This window comes from Nasonia vitripennis, chromosome 2 (assembly GCF_009193385.2).
Source record: "Nasonia vitripennis strain AsymCx chromosome 2, Nvit_psr_1.1, whole genome shotgun sequence".
NCBI classification, from domain to species: domain Eukaryota; kingdom Metazoa; phylum Arthropoda; class Insecta; order Hymenoptera; family Pteromalidae; genus Nasonia; species Nasonia vitripennis.
Window position 1 is genome coordinate 33,411,081 of NC_045758.1, and position 17,386 is coordinate 33,428,466.

Below are 17,386 nucleotides of genomic sequence, written 5' to 3' on the forward strand. Positions count from 1 at the left end.
ATACTTAGTTTATTAGAGCAAATCGAGTGAATAAGTGTCTTTTTTAAATCGGAGATCAATGGGGGAGAGCTTGCAGCGAGACACCGCTGATTCGCGCGGTCCACTTTCGGACGTTGCTGCATCGTGCGCAGCAGCAGCAGCAGCACACGTCCACGCTCAGTTAACGAGGGCTTTTTAATGAGCCTTTGGCCCGCGCCGAGATGGAGGAACAATCGGTACCGCAATAATCGATACGGGAGATCGATTTCAGCCTCTCTCTCTCTCTCGGCACGCCCTTCTTCATCTCCCTCGCCTTCTTATACTGCAAAGGCGAGCGCCGACGATTCATATTTCACGATCTCCACGGATTTTCTCCCACGTACACGGCTCCGTTATTGACTTATCGATCCATAACGGACGGCCGGGCCCTCGTCTATTTCTCTCCTCGGATTTTTTAACGCTACCACCACGCGGCCCTGTGTTATTAGAGCTTCGAGACAAAAGCGGGATACAAATGACTGCAGCTCGCAATTAAACAACGAGCCCGAAATAAGCACCGCGAGCAGCAACGATGGCAGTAAAGAAGATCCTCCTCCAGTCGATATCGGGGGGGGGGGGGGCAAGCGTAAAGAGCCGCGTCATAAACCCGCTCTCTGCGTCGCCGTATATAAAACGGAGCGAGCGCAACTCTCTCTCTCTCTCTCTCTGCCGCGCCGTTGCAGTAAAAAGGCAAATGAGCGTGCGCGCAACACTCGGAGTTTAATTGAATGATGCTACCGGCCATCGACGCGAATGGCATTCGTCTGGTTTTATTTCGAGGAAGAAGTTTAACTCGATAAATCAGCTCTCTCTTGGATAACCGGCGAGTTGTTGTTGTTGCGCCGTTCCGTCCTTTCTTTTCTCTCTCATCGAGTGATTTATTGTTGCTCCCCGAGGTGCACGAATTACGTCGGATTTGCAAGTAAAGGTTAATCTGACGCATCGATCTGGAATTACCGTATGGCTATCGCTCGATTATTATCTTCCATTATCATAGTTCGCTCTCGCTCGCGCGAGCGGGCGGTACCGTTAAAACCGGCCTCCCTCTCACTCTGCCCGCGTAATAATCGAATCGAATAGGAATATTAATTCAACGACTCTCAGCGCTGGCGAGGGCAGGAAAAATAAAAGCGGAACGAAATTCCGAGCGCGAAGGCGAGAGATCCACTCGTGCAAACGTCGTACTCGTGCCCACTTAATATTTCAGGAAGACCGAGAGAGAGAGAGCGACACCGGCCAGCTACAGCAAGCACACGCGAGCGCGCCCGGCTTTATCTCCCGGATGCTATCGCGCGCAAAAATAGAGCCAGCAGCAGCGGCAAAAGCTCGTCGTTCGCCTCGCATACCTTGTATAGCTATACACGTTATACGTACGCATGCATGCATGCAGTCGATGCAGCAGAAAGAGGAGCGCAGCGAGAGAGAGAGAGAGAGAGAGAGAAACGTGTCGAACCCGCGCGACGTGTCGCGCACAGAGCGGCGTATATGCAGCGCCACCCGGGAGAATCACTGGCGCGGCAGTCGCGCGTGTACGACAAACACGCATACACACACGCGAGCGAGCGAGAGAGACGGTTACAACGGATGCGTTGCATTACCGAAAAGCGAGCGCGCGGATGGATTGTGCTTTCGAGCTTTTATTTTTCCTCTTTTTTAGAGCAGGGAGTGCTTTTTTAGTCTCCGGCGCCGCCGCGGCCGCTTTTCGAGTTTATCTCGTGGGAGAGATTTTCGGAGAGAGCCGGCGGGATTTCGCTCGTTTCTGGTCGTCGTCGTTGCCGTAATTTCGCCTCGTGTATACCCCCAGCTATGCACGGAATATGCTATTGCGAAATTTAATGGAAGAGAGAGAGAGAGAGAGAGAGCTGCAGCGCCGTAATTAGCCTCGTCGCCCTTAGTTTGCCTTACGAGTGTAACTCGCTCTCGTCCCGTACTTTTGTAAATATTCTATAGCAGTGACTTTTAGCGCTTATGAATACTTCAAGCGGATCGAGCGGCGGCGACGGGTCAGGAGAGAAATTTCATTAAGGGAGCGAATCCGCAATTTTAATTTCGAGCGTCTACGTCAAATCCCAAAGAAATACCGGCGAAACAATCGATAAATAGCTCTCGCGGGAGAGGGATATTAAACAAACCAGGCGCAGGAAAGGCAGTAGGAAAGAAGGAGCTCGTAAAAGAGAGATCGAAAAACCGCGAGCCTTCATATCAGCAGCCGAACGGGGCAATTCCTCGAAAATGCCAAGCGTCTCTCTCTCTCTCTCTCTCTCTCTCTCTCTCTCTCTACGTCGAACGTTCTTAAGGAGAGGCGGCAGAGCCGAGGACAATAAAGCAGCCCTGGAGAGTTTCATGCTCCGAGAGAAAGAGAAAGGAAAAGCAAGCAAAAGGACGGACAAAGGACAAAATGAGCTATATAAGAGCGAGAGACAACGCACACGCGAGTGAGCGAGAGAGGCCAACGGAGCAGCTTCCTACACACACTCCTCTCTTCTTCCTCTTCTCCTTCTCCCGCTCGCTTGGTCCGGCGATTTATCGAATCGCGCAGCGCACGTGGCAGAGAGAGAGAGAAAGAATCCAGGTGCAGGGGGTCCGCTTTCCCGACAAAGTTCGTCCCTCCATCGGCTCCTTTTAGCAAAATGAAACGCACTACTGCTTTGTGCCTTCTCGACTCGACTCGACTCGACTCGAGAGAGAGAGAGTTTTGATCACTGCGTGGCACATACTCTCTGCCCTCTCCGCGCGACACAAAAAAGTTCGAATAAAGCGCGACTCAACGAGAAGTTGAGCAATTCCGTTGAGCGGATGCGATGATAAGACGCCGCTCGTGAAAGAATACGAGAGGTATAAGGAAAAAGTAGCTCGTCAAAACGCGGCTCATTACTCTGCAAATACAGCAGCTGCCGGGAAGCAGCGTCAATTTTTATTGAGATTAAACTGTTCCGCCGTCTCTCGAACGGAATACCGAGGAAAGCGCTGGAGGAAGAAACTTTTCTCTCGGACAAGTTTGCGCGAGTTGAAATCCTTGAAAAAATATTTCCCCGCTGTGTACGAGTATAGCGAGGCAAAATTCGTTGATAAAAAAAAATCAAGACAGCGAGCTAATACATCCCGGCAGAGTGTACGACGAGAGAAGAGACGAGTCTGGCGCTTTCTCGTCTTCTTAGCGGAAAGTTGCTCCGCCTCCTCTTACTCTCGAGCAGAGAGAGTTCAGCTCCCGGAACGGCGATTATCTGATTTTTCGGCGGCGGAGGCCGAAGTTGAGCGGAATTTAAATCGCCCCGCGCGAGAATTATGTTTACGCTGTGCCCCTACTCGGCTGGCGCGCGCGAAAATCTAGAGTAAAGAACTGGCCTCTAAAACAGCAATTCCCCGTAACGTACGACGGCAGAATTCCTCTTGTATATATAGACGGGGAAAGAGGCTTCGTCGGAACTTGCGCGGGATTCTTGCGGGCAGGGGCTGTAATGGATTTTTAACGAGTTAAACAATCGTTAAGAGTTTAAACAACGTCGCGCGGGCCGCTTTTAAATCTTTCCCTCTCAGCCCCGCTATACTTTTTCCCAGCTCCTCGACACACGCTCTACACACACAAGGCGCAGCTTCCTTTATTCGCGATATTCGTGTACTTTTCTCCGGATTGTAAAAATAAATTGTCGAACCTATAGCCGGCAGGTGTAGCGGAGATTAACAAGTGGCTTGTTTTGAACGCCTGCGCTGAAATGAGGTTGCGATGAAATTGCTCTCGCCGCGCGCGCGCGCGCTGCGTTTGACTTGCGGTGCTGCAAATTTTTCGATTAAACCGCGAGCGCGTATTTTTCTCGAGCCAGTGAGTGTACACAGTCGCATAGGTCCATGGTTCCATAAGCCTTTCGTCGCGTCCGTGTGAAGAGTTGAAGAAAAAGCTGCTCGCGAGGTCCAAAGGTAAAAAAGGCGCAGAACAACATGCCCGAGTGATCTCGAGGCTCGAGTCGTACACGTATACACAACTGCAGCATAGGCTCGTCGCCGCGGCCGAGAATAAGAGAGAACAACGAGGTACACAAAGGGGGAGCGAGATGCCGCGTGTATAAAAGCCTCGAGAGTCAATGAGAAAATCGGAGAGGGAAAGCGTAGCAGTCGAGGCGCGGACGTCACGAGAGCGAGCAGCCATTTACTCCCTGACAGAGACGAATAGGCCACTGCGCTCGCGAGCTCAGCTCTTCTTTGGGTCTGCTGCTCGTGTCGCGTGTCTCGGGCCCTCCTCTCACCCCTCTCGCGAGAGATTTTACACGCGCGGAGCGTATGCTTGTTGTTGCGCGAGGGCGACTAATTTTTACCCGGGCCTTATCGGAATTTATCTCCCTTGTAGCCTCCAACACTCGTCGTTTATTTGCGAGCGAGCGAGCGAGCGCGTACACGCGCGATTTTTCCAAATCGAGCGCAAGCGCGTAAATTTTCCGAGAAATTCCTAGTCGAGAGAGAGAGAGAGAGAAGCCGCTTCCTCGTCTGGTGGATCCGGATTTTCTCGTTTCTTTTTCCACCGAAACCTCCCACGCCGATCCCTCTCTCTCTCTCTCTCTCTCTCTCGCGGGAGAGAAAGCCGCCGCGTGTCTAATCGAGCCGGTGAATTAGGAATTCATTACGTCGTCGTCGGTCCCTCTTCGACTCCCAGGAGAGATAAAATCCTCGAGATTAAGTGCCAGATATTCTAATTAATTTTTCCTCCTCTATCCTCCGCGCGAATACAAGTGCGCGCCTTTAATCTGGACCTTCTCTCCTGTCAACGAGATAAGTTTGCTGCCGCGCGCGCCCATACACGAATCCGTTTTCGGCGCTTATAATGGGCCGCTTAATGCCCCCCCTCCCGGATAAATTAACGCCAGTCAAACGAGATTTCGGGGATATGGCTTTCATCACGCCGCAGCGTCGATCGCGCGAGCTGATTGAAAACTAGCGTATGAATTTTGCGCCGCCAGCTCATAACTCGCTTCGTAATTAGAACTGAATTATTAAGCTGTGGACTTTTTCGGTGATTTAGTTAGCCTTTGAGAGCTGCTCGCGAGAGACGGTCTCGATGGTACTTCTGCCGCGCGGCAGCAGAGTATCATAACCGTAAGTAATGCGCGCCCAGCTATATGCATGCAGCGAGGGTATCTTGAATATTAACTTGTAACATATACACACATGCGCGACTGTACCCCAGGGATCGCGAGGGTCAAGTATTAAAGCTCCAATTTGGCCAGTCAGCAGCAGCGGCAGCTGAATGCAAACAAATGAGAGACATCGGAATAAATCCCGCGGTCGCGGCTCTTTGACAAATTGCAAGGAAAACTTTCAAACGGAGCTTCGAGAGGAGGCTTACGCTGTAAAGGATTCGAGTGAAAGCTCTCCCCGGTCTCGTGAACGTGAATAATGCCGGACCAATTAAGTACAACGTAGTTCCTTCCCGAGAGAGAAAGAGGCGAAGGAGACGGTATCAAGAAGGGATCGCGAGGCTGCAGTCGCAGCGGATCGAAAAATAAACAAATCGACGACCCTAAGAAACGCGGTGTACGTGAGGCGGAACGAGAAAAGCGGATATACCCTCCGACTCGAGAGAGAGAGAGAGAGAGAGAGGAGCAGCGCGGTGTCGTTTTTGAAATAACCCGTTTTGAATGTTACATAAATCTTTGTCTTCGGGAGAAGGCCTGACGAGTGCGCGGAAAACAAACGGCGCGCGTTGACAAAGGATCGCCCGAAACGATTAATTCCCGCCCGCGAGCGAGTGCGGGAGAGTGGAGAAAAGGATATAGGCGGATGCCGGCTGGTTTTACAAAATTTTCGAGGCAACAACGCGGATAATAATAAACACATCGAAATATCGGCGTGGGCGTTGCGGTATGTATAATCCTCATAAATATGCGCAAACACAGCTTGATAAGGCGGCAGATGAATGCGCAATGAATATTCTCTAATGTAAAAGCCGCAATAATCCGAGGACCATATAATATCGGCTCGGAAGAGCCGAGAATAAATGACACTTTCGGCTTCCATACACCCCGAGAGTGCTTTCTCTCTCTCTCTCGTTTTATCAGAGCTACAGCGCGCCGTCGGCTTCATCCCGAAATTATCCGGAGCGAAAAATCGAGTATCCCCGAGAAGCCATTACAATCCACTACGCCTTCGTCCTCGTGGGCGAGTCCCTTCATCCGAATGAGATTCGCACCCTCCGCCGCCGCTACAAAAGGAAGCTCCGCTACAAAAGATGCTGCTCGAGTCGAGGCGGCTTTAAAAGGAGAGCCGTCGAAAAATCCGGGACATAGCCCCAGCTGGCAACTAATAAGATTTTCCCTTTGCCGTATCCTTGCTTTCGCCGCATTATTACGCCGAGTGTCGAACGTGTGTGCGCGGGGGACGTCATATCGCGATTCGCGGTTCGGCTCTTTCTTCTTTCGCGCGGTGTGTGTATATAGAGCTTTCTCTCTCTCTCTCTCTCGGTTGCGCGGTCTACCTGACAATAAAGCCAGCCATTAGGATTATTAGCGGCGACGTCTCGCTGAGCATTATCAACGCGCTGTATGTGTGTAGGGACCCCCCACTACTCTCCGCATTTCCTTCCCACTAATTATCCGCGCTTATTTTGCCAAACCTGTGTTTATTGTTGTTCGTCGTCGGCGCGAGAGCGAGAGCGAAGCATTACGGCGGTTGTCTATCATTATTAACGGTGAACCGCGCGCGAATATGCACTAATTACGTTTGTATTTCAGGCCGTTAAGAGAGACAAAACATGTGCATTAGCCGCGCTCGCTCGCTCGCTCGCTGCGTATAATAGCCCCTCTCTCGCTCGATAACTCGCGGCGATTTTTTAAGCGCCCGCGAGTATATCCAGGCTGGTGAAAGTCGCGCGTGCGCGGCGGGATAGTATACGCGCGGTGACATTTATATTTGAGAAGGCGCGCGCGCGCTCTCGGCCGCGGCATTAATAAATAATAGGCCCGAGACTGTCGGCTCTTTTCCGTTTCGCAACGTCGAAACTGCAGCACGGGCGGGCGCTGGCGGATTCCTAAATTAACCCCTTCGCAGCAGAGCGAGTGCGAGAAAGAGACGGCCCCGTCGTAAATATTCTCTTTCTCCCGCGGCAGCAGCAGCAGCAGCAGCAGCGTAGACTAAAGGAGCTCCTCACTTTTCGCCTTTCCGCCGGGCAAAAACATTGCCAGCCTCTCTCGCGCGCGCGCAATATCTGCCTACGTATATACCCGGACGGTAAATTTAAATAACGGCCCCGCGTCGGATGCGAATACTCACTATACGCTCTGTACGTGTGTGTCTGTGTGTGTGTATGCGCTCGAGGCCTCGAGAGAAGTAGTTTTAGTTGTTTTAGTTTTAGTTTCAGTTTGGAGACGCCCGCGATTTCGAGGTGCGAAGCGCTCGCTCTCTCGCGTTAATTAATTGGGCTGTGGAGAGAGAGAGAGAGAGTGAGGGACAAAGTTCGCGGAGGGAGTAAAGCAGCAGCAGCAGCAACGCTTAGCGAGACGAGCTGACGTTAAGTGATTCTTGCTACGCTGCGTTTCCTCCCCCGCAACTGTTTCTTTTTCCAAGATTGCATACACACAGTCTGACTCGCGCGGCTTTGTCTCTCCCTCTCTCTCTCGCTCTCTCTATCCCGCGAGAGTCAACGAACTCTCTCGAGCTGGCTAATAGCCTGCTTATGCCGTCATAACAGCTCTAGCCCACTCGGACATTCGATTAAACATCGCTCAATCTTCTCTCCCCTATATAACGCGAGCAGCGCATCTGCCCCGTCGGATTTCCCTAAACGCGGCTGCGTGCGCGTCTCAGGTGCGCGTAAACAGCCCAGAGGACGAGTCGCCGGAGTATCGCGCGGAGAGCTGCTGCTCTCCCTAGAGACAGAGGGAGAAGAAGAAAGCGAGTGGGCTCGGCTGCAGCCAATTCGTAAAGGCCAATAAACAACGCGGCAATACTCGTAAAAAGCCAAGACTCGCCGAGTGGATGATTTATCGTGGCGTCGTCCCGTTTCCCTCGCGATTCATTGTTCATACGCGGATCAGGCACGAGAGCGAGCGAGAGAGACAAGAGAGCCGGCTTCTCCCCCCTGCTGCACACTGCACACTTCACTTCTGCCTGTCCGACTGTCTCTCGCAGAGAGTAGAGCTCTGCGGTCCTTTTCATCGACGCGCGATATTTCTCTGCGGACCTGCGCTAGACGATGATTATTCAGAGCCTATTCCGCGCCACGTGTCTCTCTCTCTCGGCATATGCTCGAATTTCCCTGCGCTGTAACCCTCGAGTGAGGAAAAAACGAGCGGTGCAACCATCCCGTCGTATTCGGACGGAGATGTGGCCGAGCGGTAAATCAGGCTCCGCTGCTAAAAAGCCATCTAAATTTTCAGAACCGATTGTGCCCCGGCCATACGGCCTCGAGAGCTGCCGAGAGATAAGAAGAAAGCCAGGCCTGTTGCTAAAAGAGAGACGAGGGAGCGAAATGCGCTTCAGCCTGCAGCCATGCCGAAATATTATTTTGACAGGATATAGCGCGGAGAGAGAAAGAGAGAGAGAGTGAGTATCGGCGGCTTACAGCGTCCTTCATAAATCCCGGCGCGCTCGGGGAGTCCGAGGGGAACTTTTTACGCGAGCGGCTCTCTCCTCCCCCATACAGCAGCGGCGGCGTGTCTTCGCCTACATTACGAGACAATTTTTATATCAGGAATGGATTATTATCATTTTTCTTATTTACACGGGAAGAATTGGCCGGATCCCCCGCGAGCTCTCTTATCCTCGTTTTTTTTTTCTCTCTGCCCATCGTACAAGTCCAAGCGAGCCGAGGGAGACAGTAGAGGAAGACATTAGATTTAGAGCAGGGATAATACCGGAGTTTGAAAAGTCATCATATTACGTCTGCTGCGGGTAGCTATAGCTAGGGGACGACGATCTCGCACTTTTATGGCATCGGGATTGCACGCTCGCGATTTCTCTTTATTCCCGTTTTTATTTCGAGTGCCTCTCGACGTATCTCTTACCAATTTGTCAGTGTGTGTACACACGGGGCTGTGGCTCGCAAGGAGATCAAACTCACCTGGAACAGAAAGAGAGAAGGGATCGTTAGTTAACTCTCGTACACTGTAGGTAAAAATCAATTATAATTCTATCACGGAGTCTCGGAGCTGTTTCGTTGACCCGTCACTATGGCGTGCAGCTACTCTCTTTTTTCTCTCCTCCTACATACATATCGACTCGAGCGCAAACTTTGCTCTCTCCCTGGACAGAACCCTTCGGTCGTCCGCTCACGCATCCTTGATCCTTTCTCGTTAAAGGACTGCAGGAATCACCCTCCGCTTGCGCAAAATCCCCTCGGGGCAGAGATCGCGACGACTCTCGAGCCCTGTGGGTTTCGATTTCTGGCCGTATGTGCGCGAGATATAAATGTGCGTATATCGAGAGAGAAATTTCGTGCGATCGATCGGCTATGGTGCACGATGATGCGCGCTTCTTTGTTCCTCTGCGCCCGGCTGATTAGACGTGTTTGTGTTTTTTCTTACGTAACGGGGGAGTCGCCGGGTGGCGCTTGTTTCCGGGAGATTAAATTAATATTGATCGAGAGTGAGAGAGAGAGAGAGAGAGAGAGAGAGAGAGAGAGAGAGAGAGGGCTGCCGGCCAGTGTAGAAACATATAGGCGCGAGTCACCGGTGAATAATAATAGCATGTGTAGAAAAAATAAATAAAACGGAGCGAGTAAAAGCATATTATTTGCATATCTGCAGGCAAACGCAGCCACTGCAAATCTCTTAATCCACTCGGGGGAGAAAAGTAGGCACACACAATGCATCGGTGCAACGGCAGCAGCAGGTAAATAAGCGAATGGCTGCAGCTTCCGTTTTTGCTTATATATAACGCTCTCATAATCCCCCGAGTTTTTCCCATTTTATTTACTGCCCCAGAAAATCCAATAATAATAAAGGCGCATTCACGGGACGTCAATAATGCCGCGAGAGAAAGAGAGAGAGAGGCGGCGGCAGTTGAATCGAAATCGTCGGAGCTGCCGGCGAGCGACAGGGAATCTTTTCAATCCATTAAAAGCGATCGAGCGGACGTTGCGCGCTCGCGCGACAGAAAGTGAGAGAATCCATTCGCCAGTATGCAGCGCAGCTCACAGGCGAGAGAGAGAGAGAGAAGAATGAGCGAGGAAAGGTCCGGTGAACCCCCGGATTTTCCAAAATACGTACGACACGACGACGTACGCTCGCGCGGATGCAGGATTTTTAGGGGAGAGTATAAATTGCTCGAAGCCGCAAGCATCTGCCCGCCGCCACTGGTTTTTTCTCCGCTTCTCCGCTTTCGTGTGCCATTGTGCAGCGCTGGCCTTTCACGCTAAACCAGTGCGTATACGCCAATCTTCGAGAGCTACTGCCGCCGCTTTAATACTTCTCGTTCTGCAGCAGCCATGCAAATGCGCGAGGCTGTAAAAGCTGCCGGCAAGTGCCGCGTAAATTTTGTTTTTGCGTCAAAGCTGCTGCGCTGCTCGCGAGCGCTAAGAGATTCTCGGATAATTCCGCTGATGGACGCCGACGTGTTTCTCGCACTCCGCGAGACAAAGCTCGATACAGCCGCGTAATGGAAAAGGCGTTCGGAGCGCCCGTGAGTTATCCTCGCGCTGTTTAGCCCGAAGTCGAATTTCGAAAGTGCACACGCGCGCGGCGGGTCATAAAATTTTATCGGGACAGAAAAGTAGCCGAAGGAATTTCTAGTTTTCCGAATTCGAAGCAGCGCGTGTACGCTCGGGGGAGAGTCTATTAAAAGCCGCGCCGCAACAATGCAGGAACAAAAAGGTCTTCTAACCTATGCATACACAGGAATTCATTTTAAAACTCGCGATACAAACCGCCTACATTATTGCGCGCGTGTACCGTAACTATCGGCTTATTACGGAGCAAGCGGCGTCTATACGTGTGTACACGTTAGAGTGGCAAAAATGTCCCCGTATACGCTCCCGGACAAGATCGAAGTTATCGACTCGGCAAACCAGTGTGCAGTTCTGCGAAGCTATAGATCGCGGCGGCGCGGAGAAAGCAAAAAAGAAAAAGGAAGCAGCAGCAGCAGTAGTGGAAGGTCGAGCCGACTCGGGGTCGCGGGAAAGGCGCGTTTTTCTCCCCCGCGAGAGAGAGAGAGAGAGCGAGTATAGTCCCGTACGCAAAATTACCCGGTAGTCGGGCCGGTTCCTCCGCTGCGCTGTAGTCGCGCCCGCGAGCGGCGGGTAATTGCGCGCTCGCCGAGGAATGCGCGAGAGAGGCGAGTACGTGAGGGCGCTGCACGATAGATAAGGCGACCTTTTTTCCCTAGTTGCCACTCTCTCCCTCCCTCTGTACTGTTACGTTACGCACAGGAGGGATGGGCAGCTTTTTTCCTCGCGTTCGGAATGAAATAGCGTGTGGACGAGTAATCTCGCGTGAAAATGGAGTAATTTCCATGCTAACAGTAGATTTGAATTTTTCTCAATGAAACTCGCTTTTTCCCCCGCGAGAGAGACAGCCTTGGAAGAGCCGCCGCCGCCGCGAAGATGAATTAGTAGGTGAAGGGTAAAAAGAGAGGAGCTAGCGAGAGCGAGGGAAAATTGGTAGGTAATGGAGAGAGAAAGAGCAGCGACGGCAGTTGATAATTTCATGTAATTATGTAAAATTTTCTGCGGCGGCGGCGCACGACCGTGTGTTAATTTTACGCCGCGACTAGAGAGAACCTCCGCCGCGCTGCTTTGTACGATTTTTATACGCGGGCGAAGATTTTTGAGGCACGCGCGCGCGTGCAAAATTTTTCCCCAATTACGCAATTTTTAAACTTTAATTTCGAGATTCGCTCGCTGCTCAAATTTCAGTGTACGCACACGCGAGAGCTCAGCCGCGTAGAGAGGGAGAGAGAGAGAGAGAGAAGAAGGAGGAAGAAAAGTAGAAAAGTTGATAATTTCGTGCAATTATGCAAATTTTTCCACTGCACCGCGCCGGAGAGTAGATAGCCTCGCGGATCGTTACTTTACACGAGTTCTACGCGAGTTAGCCGAGAGCGAGCGAGCGAGGTATGAATTTAATCCCGCGATGCGGGCCGCCGATGAATTCGGACGGAAAAATTCATCTCTTAATTAGCGGTGTAGGTACACGAAACGGTACATACGGGAGTAAAAGTCTTCGGGAGGCTCAGCGGCAGGAATGCGGATATCGCGAGAGCTGATCTCTATTATACGAGAGAGAGAGAGAAGGAGAGAGAGAGAGAGAGAGCGAGTGAGTAAGAGGAGCACATCTTTCGGACGGGCTTTGAGTGGGCGTGTTGTGGGGTTATACGTTCGAGTATAGCACCGCCGCTGCTGCGCGTGATTCTTCCTCGAGTTTGGGAAACTCTGTAATTTCCGGAATAGTTGCGAGAGCAGCTTACTCTTCCCTCCGAGCTCGTAAGTCTGAAACTACACACAGCAGCGCCTCTCCATCTCTCGTTTTATTTAACCTTTGGCCTTTTTTTGCACGACGGCCGAGGGGTAATTGCGTTCGCGCGCGGAGGAAGTTACTTTAATTGAAAGATTACCGCGTTGCAGCGGGAAAGACGGACTGGATTTTTAGCGCGAGTAAACGCCGGTTGTTTACGCGCTGAGATGTAATCAAGGATCTTATAAATATCGACGGCTGGAGTCGAAAATTCGAGCTGCCGCCGCATGGGAACACACCTCTTTTGTCTTTACCGTTAAAACGGGCTCTCTATACGCCGCCGCCTACTTCCTTCTCTCTCTCGCTTTCAAAGTCGAGCGGACGATTTTTTTCTCCTTATCTCAATCGCACAGCCATGGGTCCTCCGAATCGATGCCGGATAACGTCCTCCGAATAATCAATTGTCCTGGTTGAATTATCAGCGCGTAAAAACCCATCCAACGTTCGTACGGCTCGAAAAAATGGCCAGAGAATTCACACCCGCCGCCACATAGTACAGTGGGAAAAATGGGGGTCGGCATTAAGAGTATAGCAATAGCAACTGTTATTCGAAAAAATGCGCTGAAAAGCTCTCGGGCGTATCGAGTTGCCGGCGAACAATGCTCTTCCATCCCGATAGTATATAGCCTGTATACAACACGCAAGCAGCAGCAGCAGCCGGCTTTCCCCCTCCCCCTGATGGGCGGTGGGGGTGGGAGAGTCCACTAGTCCAGTTCAGGGCTCGTTAGCGCGTTATTCACCCTCGACGCAGGATTTCCTAAATAGTCCGTCGGCTATAGTCGCTGCTGCCCTCTCCGCACATGCATCCCTCACTCCCCTATATATATGTATATATATTACGGGCGCGCACGGCCGCGTCTCGCTCTCGCACCGGTTGCCCGCCGCACCGCCATTAATCTATGGATCTATCTCTATTCCACTCTCTCTCTCTCTCTCTCCCCATTTTCATCCTGGCTCTCGGCCTCTAGCCTTTATATTGCTTCTTCGGCGCTACCTCCATTTCCGCTCTCTCTCTCTCTCTCTCTCTCTCTCTCTCTCGCTATTAATTTACAAATCTGCGCGGGTATATCTGTCCGTCTTCAGCTCTGGCTCTGTTAAAGCGCGTTATCCGACTAATTCGTCCGAACTTTTGTCTCGCTCGCGATTAATCCATACGCGCGCAGCGAGCGAGGATTACAGCTAGTTTCGTCTCTCCCATAAAGGCTCCTTTGTACCTCGGCATTGTGCGGTCGAGTCAAGTGCTGGCACAGTCGATGTCCTGCACTGTTTTCGCCCATTCAGCCCCGATGAAAAGTCCGCTGCTGCTTTATTTTTAAAAATTCCTACACAGCCCACGCTACTGCGCCGACGAGAGCTCGATTAAATTTTCCCGGCGCTCATTCTCAAATATTTGCACTAAATAAATTAGTTTTGAGCCGCGCGGCGCGCTCTTTTCGGTGATGCGGCAAACAGGGGGAGAGAGAACTCGAAATTTCGAAGCGGCAATACCGATGCGAGTTTTGACGAGAGAGAAATTGACATAGCAACAAGCGGCGGCGGCGGCCTGCATCAAACGGCGTAATTACAGGATCATTGCATAAACAGTATTAAAAGTCCGAGTGCTCGCGTACGCGCGCGCTTTCATCAATCAACAGCGGCTAGCCGATGATACATAAAGCCCGATAACGTATGGCTAGCTCAAAAATACGCGCCTCTCGCGCATCGTTAATTGGAATATCGCGTCTCCATTGTTTGCCGATACAGCGCCGATATAACGGTCGAGCTCAGCGAATCCGTCAATCCATCAGCGGCTCTTCGGACCTAATAATATCAACTCAAAAATCCGTCCTTCGAGCGCCGGCCATTACTATCGTCGCGCCCCGCATATGCTGCACTCGTCGAACCATCAAAAAGTCAACCCTGGCCCCTATATAATCCACTCGCGGATCGCGATGATCCTCCAGCGTATAGTGGTATACATAGCGCAGAGCTGAATCATAATACATGCATGGCTTTGTCCCTCACACAGCGAGCAGTAGCCTCTTTCTCGCTCTTTCGGGTGCAGCAGTTCGCTCGCGTGTCGAGATGCGCATTTGCATAACCAAAATAATAGCGGAAGGGTCGTATCACACACGTACGCGCGCGCGCGCAGTCTGTACGACGCGCAAACGGCTACTCTAGGACGACCGCACCGTTGGCCGCACAAACGCAGAGCCCGGCCAAAGCCCAAGCGGCGCGGCCCACGCCCGGTTTATTGGATTTCGCTGCGGTGCGTTATAGGTTAGCTTTTATAAATTATGGCCGCACTGTATGTCGAGGGTAGGGGGGTGGGGGGCTGAATACGAGGCTCGCATCACGCCCTGCTGGCTGTGTCCGTCTCTTTTGCTTTATGCAGAGCCGATGCCCGCCGCCTCACCCCCCACACGCGAGTGCATTCGCCAAATCAAGTACATTAATGCAGAATTTCGCTCCCTAGCTCGCGTGAAATGCGCTGCTACCGTTGTGAGCGAGTCGGCGAAAATATTACAAGAATCGCGACGGCTTGATTAACCACTCTTGCTTCACACCCCTTTCGAATTTCGATGCTTCGGTTTTTACTCTCTCGATCGTCCGATACAATGCTCGGCTAATTGCGAATTCATTATTAGTGCGTCGCAAAAATATTCCCTGATGTACCCACACACAGCGATGTTTAGAATCACTAATCCGATTAATTAACTTGAATCACATCTGTTGAGCCGTTCATTAAAATTCCACAACTTCAGACGTAGTATACAGCCCCCGACGACGACTGCTGGTATAATACACAGTATAGCGGAGTGCGAAAGTCGAATACTTCTGCATTAGAGGCGTGCACGGCCGACTATCCCGAATTTGCATTCCATAGTTTGCTCGGCACCTACTGTTTACTCTTCTTCTTCCTCCACGCGTTCGTTATTTCCGCGAGTGCATAACCCGTAATAACCACTGCCAAAGGCCAGTGCGTAAGTAGATTTTAAAATCGGCCCGGTGGTCCGATCGTAAACATCGACGCGAGATAATTAATGTTCCCGGCCGCGAATATTTCGCTATCGGATATAGCGATGACGTCGTAGCTCACAGCGGCGGCGAGGGAGATAGACAGACAAGTTTGAGGAACAACAACAACTGCGGAAATATACAACAGCCGCGAATCTCGCCGCAAGATCTCTCTCGGCGAAACTATACTCGCTCCGGCGCATTCTCAAGTACAGGCCGCAACAAATGCGATTATAAGCGCCGCGGAACTCAATAATATCCCGGGCGCGCGCAGCTGCGGCTGAGAAGCGATCCGTACCATCCTAAATTCAAACAACGCTCGACCTCTGGATACAGAGAACTCTCTCTCTCTCTCTCTCCGCCGCTTGTAAATCATGCATTCTCCAATTACGCGTATAGAGCAGTTTTCGCTCCCGCGTTTCCGGCCATGAATACCTTATCGCGCGCCCGATTCAATAAAAGCACGTCTTCTTCTATCCGAGTCGCTGGGGGGGGGGGGGGGAGGGAGCTCGAGAAAAGCGCGTGTGCGTCCCCGGCAAAGTTCATCTTGCTCGTCGCTGCGTCACGTAGTGCGTGACTCACGCGTATAATGTATAGAGAGAGAGAGAGGAGGAGCCTCTCGATAACGCGAGACTATATAATACACGCGCTGGCAGAGGGCGGCAGCCAGCCAAGAAGCGATCGGCCCGTGTGCGCAGCGGATATCTGCGCTTACGGCCCCGGAATTTCCGAAATCTCGACTAGTTTATCCGGCAGAACTCTGTACGAACGCCGGCGCACGTTCGCTTTATTAAGGACGTGTAGCGCGCGCGCCCACGCGAGCTACTGCTAGCTGCAATTGGGAATGTGGAGCGGAAGCGGCTCGAATGATGCGCGTCGTAAAGCATCGCACTTAAGAGGCTCCTCTGTCGACGTCGTCGTCGACACATGGCTCCGAGCAATCCGAGCTTTAATTAAGGGACCGACTAGCACTACTACTGCTACTGCTGCGGGAGAATTTTCCGCTCGATTATATTATTCTTCTTGCGGGATCGATTGCGTCGCTTTCGCCGGTGTAGAGACACCGCAGCTATACGTGCCGGGTATACTTATATATATTCTCGAATTCGCAGACGTCATTAGCAAAGCTCCATAACCGCGCACACGCTTCGTGCCTCTGGCTAAATAATTCATTGATATGCGCGCGACAAAGCGCCGAGGAAACCGACGATCGCCGCGCCGGATCCCGAAATAGGCGTTACTTACTCCTGCGCTGCTACTTATACACAGCTTATCGGAAGCAAGGTGTCGGCTTCGCTTTATTTATCGCCAGAAGTGCATACGCCGCTTGCAACGTAATACGCTCATCGGAACGGCCGTCACGCCGCGTATTTTTCGGCAACTCTCCGATTATCTCTATAATATCGCCGAAAGAGCTATAGGTTCTTTTCTCTGCTTTGCCCGCATGTGACACTATAGACGCGCGCGAGCTAAGCTCGTGAAATATTCAGAGCTTGTCACGCCGGCTCTCTCTCTCGCGCGCGATTCTAATTTCGGCAGCGCATACCGCTGCCGGCGTACTTCCCCGAGATCGAATTATCATTTCAATGTACCGCGTCCGACGACGAAAATAAGCTTCGGACAGCCGTCGAGGAAATCGACGGATGGTTTTATCAGCGGAGAAAAGCTATTCGTTCGGTCGCGCGCGTCCGGGAAGTGGCAATCATCTTCCTCGATAACTCTGGATTCGATAGTACAGATGTATTTATACATATGTCGATTGAGACACGACCGCGCAGGTATTCAAATTTATGCACCTCTATAGCGAGGCCGCCTATCCGTCGGAAAGAATTTAATCGCCGCAGCTCGATATAGAAATAAAACGGAAGATTTACGAGGTCAGATCGACGCTTGCGGTGCGGTCTCGGCCCTGCGGTTTTGGATTACAATCACGCGCG

General features: G+C 51.6%; 1 protein-coding gene across 5 annotated transcripts in view; it reads right to left on the minus strand.

Annotated features, from left to right (window-relative positions):
* The window catches only part of LOC100116811 (plexin-A4), a 176,867-nt gene that overhangs the window by 110,456 nt on the left and 49,025 nt on the right, over nt 1-17,386 (minus strand). The window lies entirely within an intron of this gene.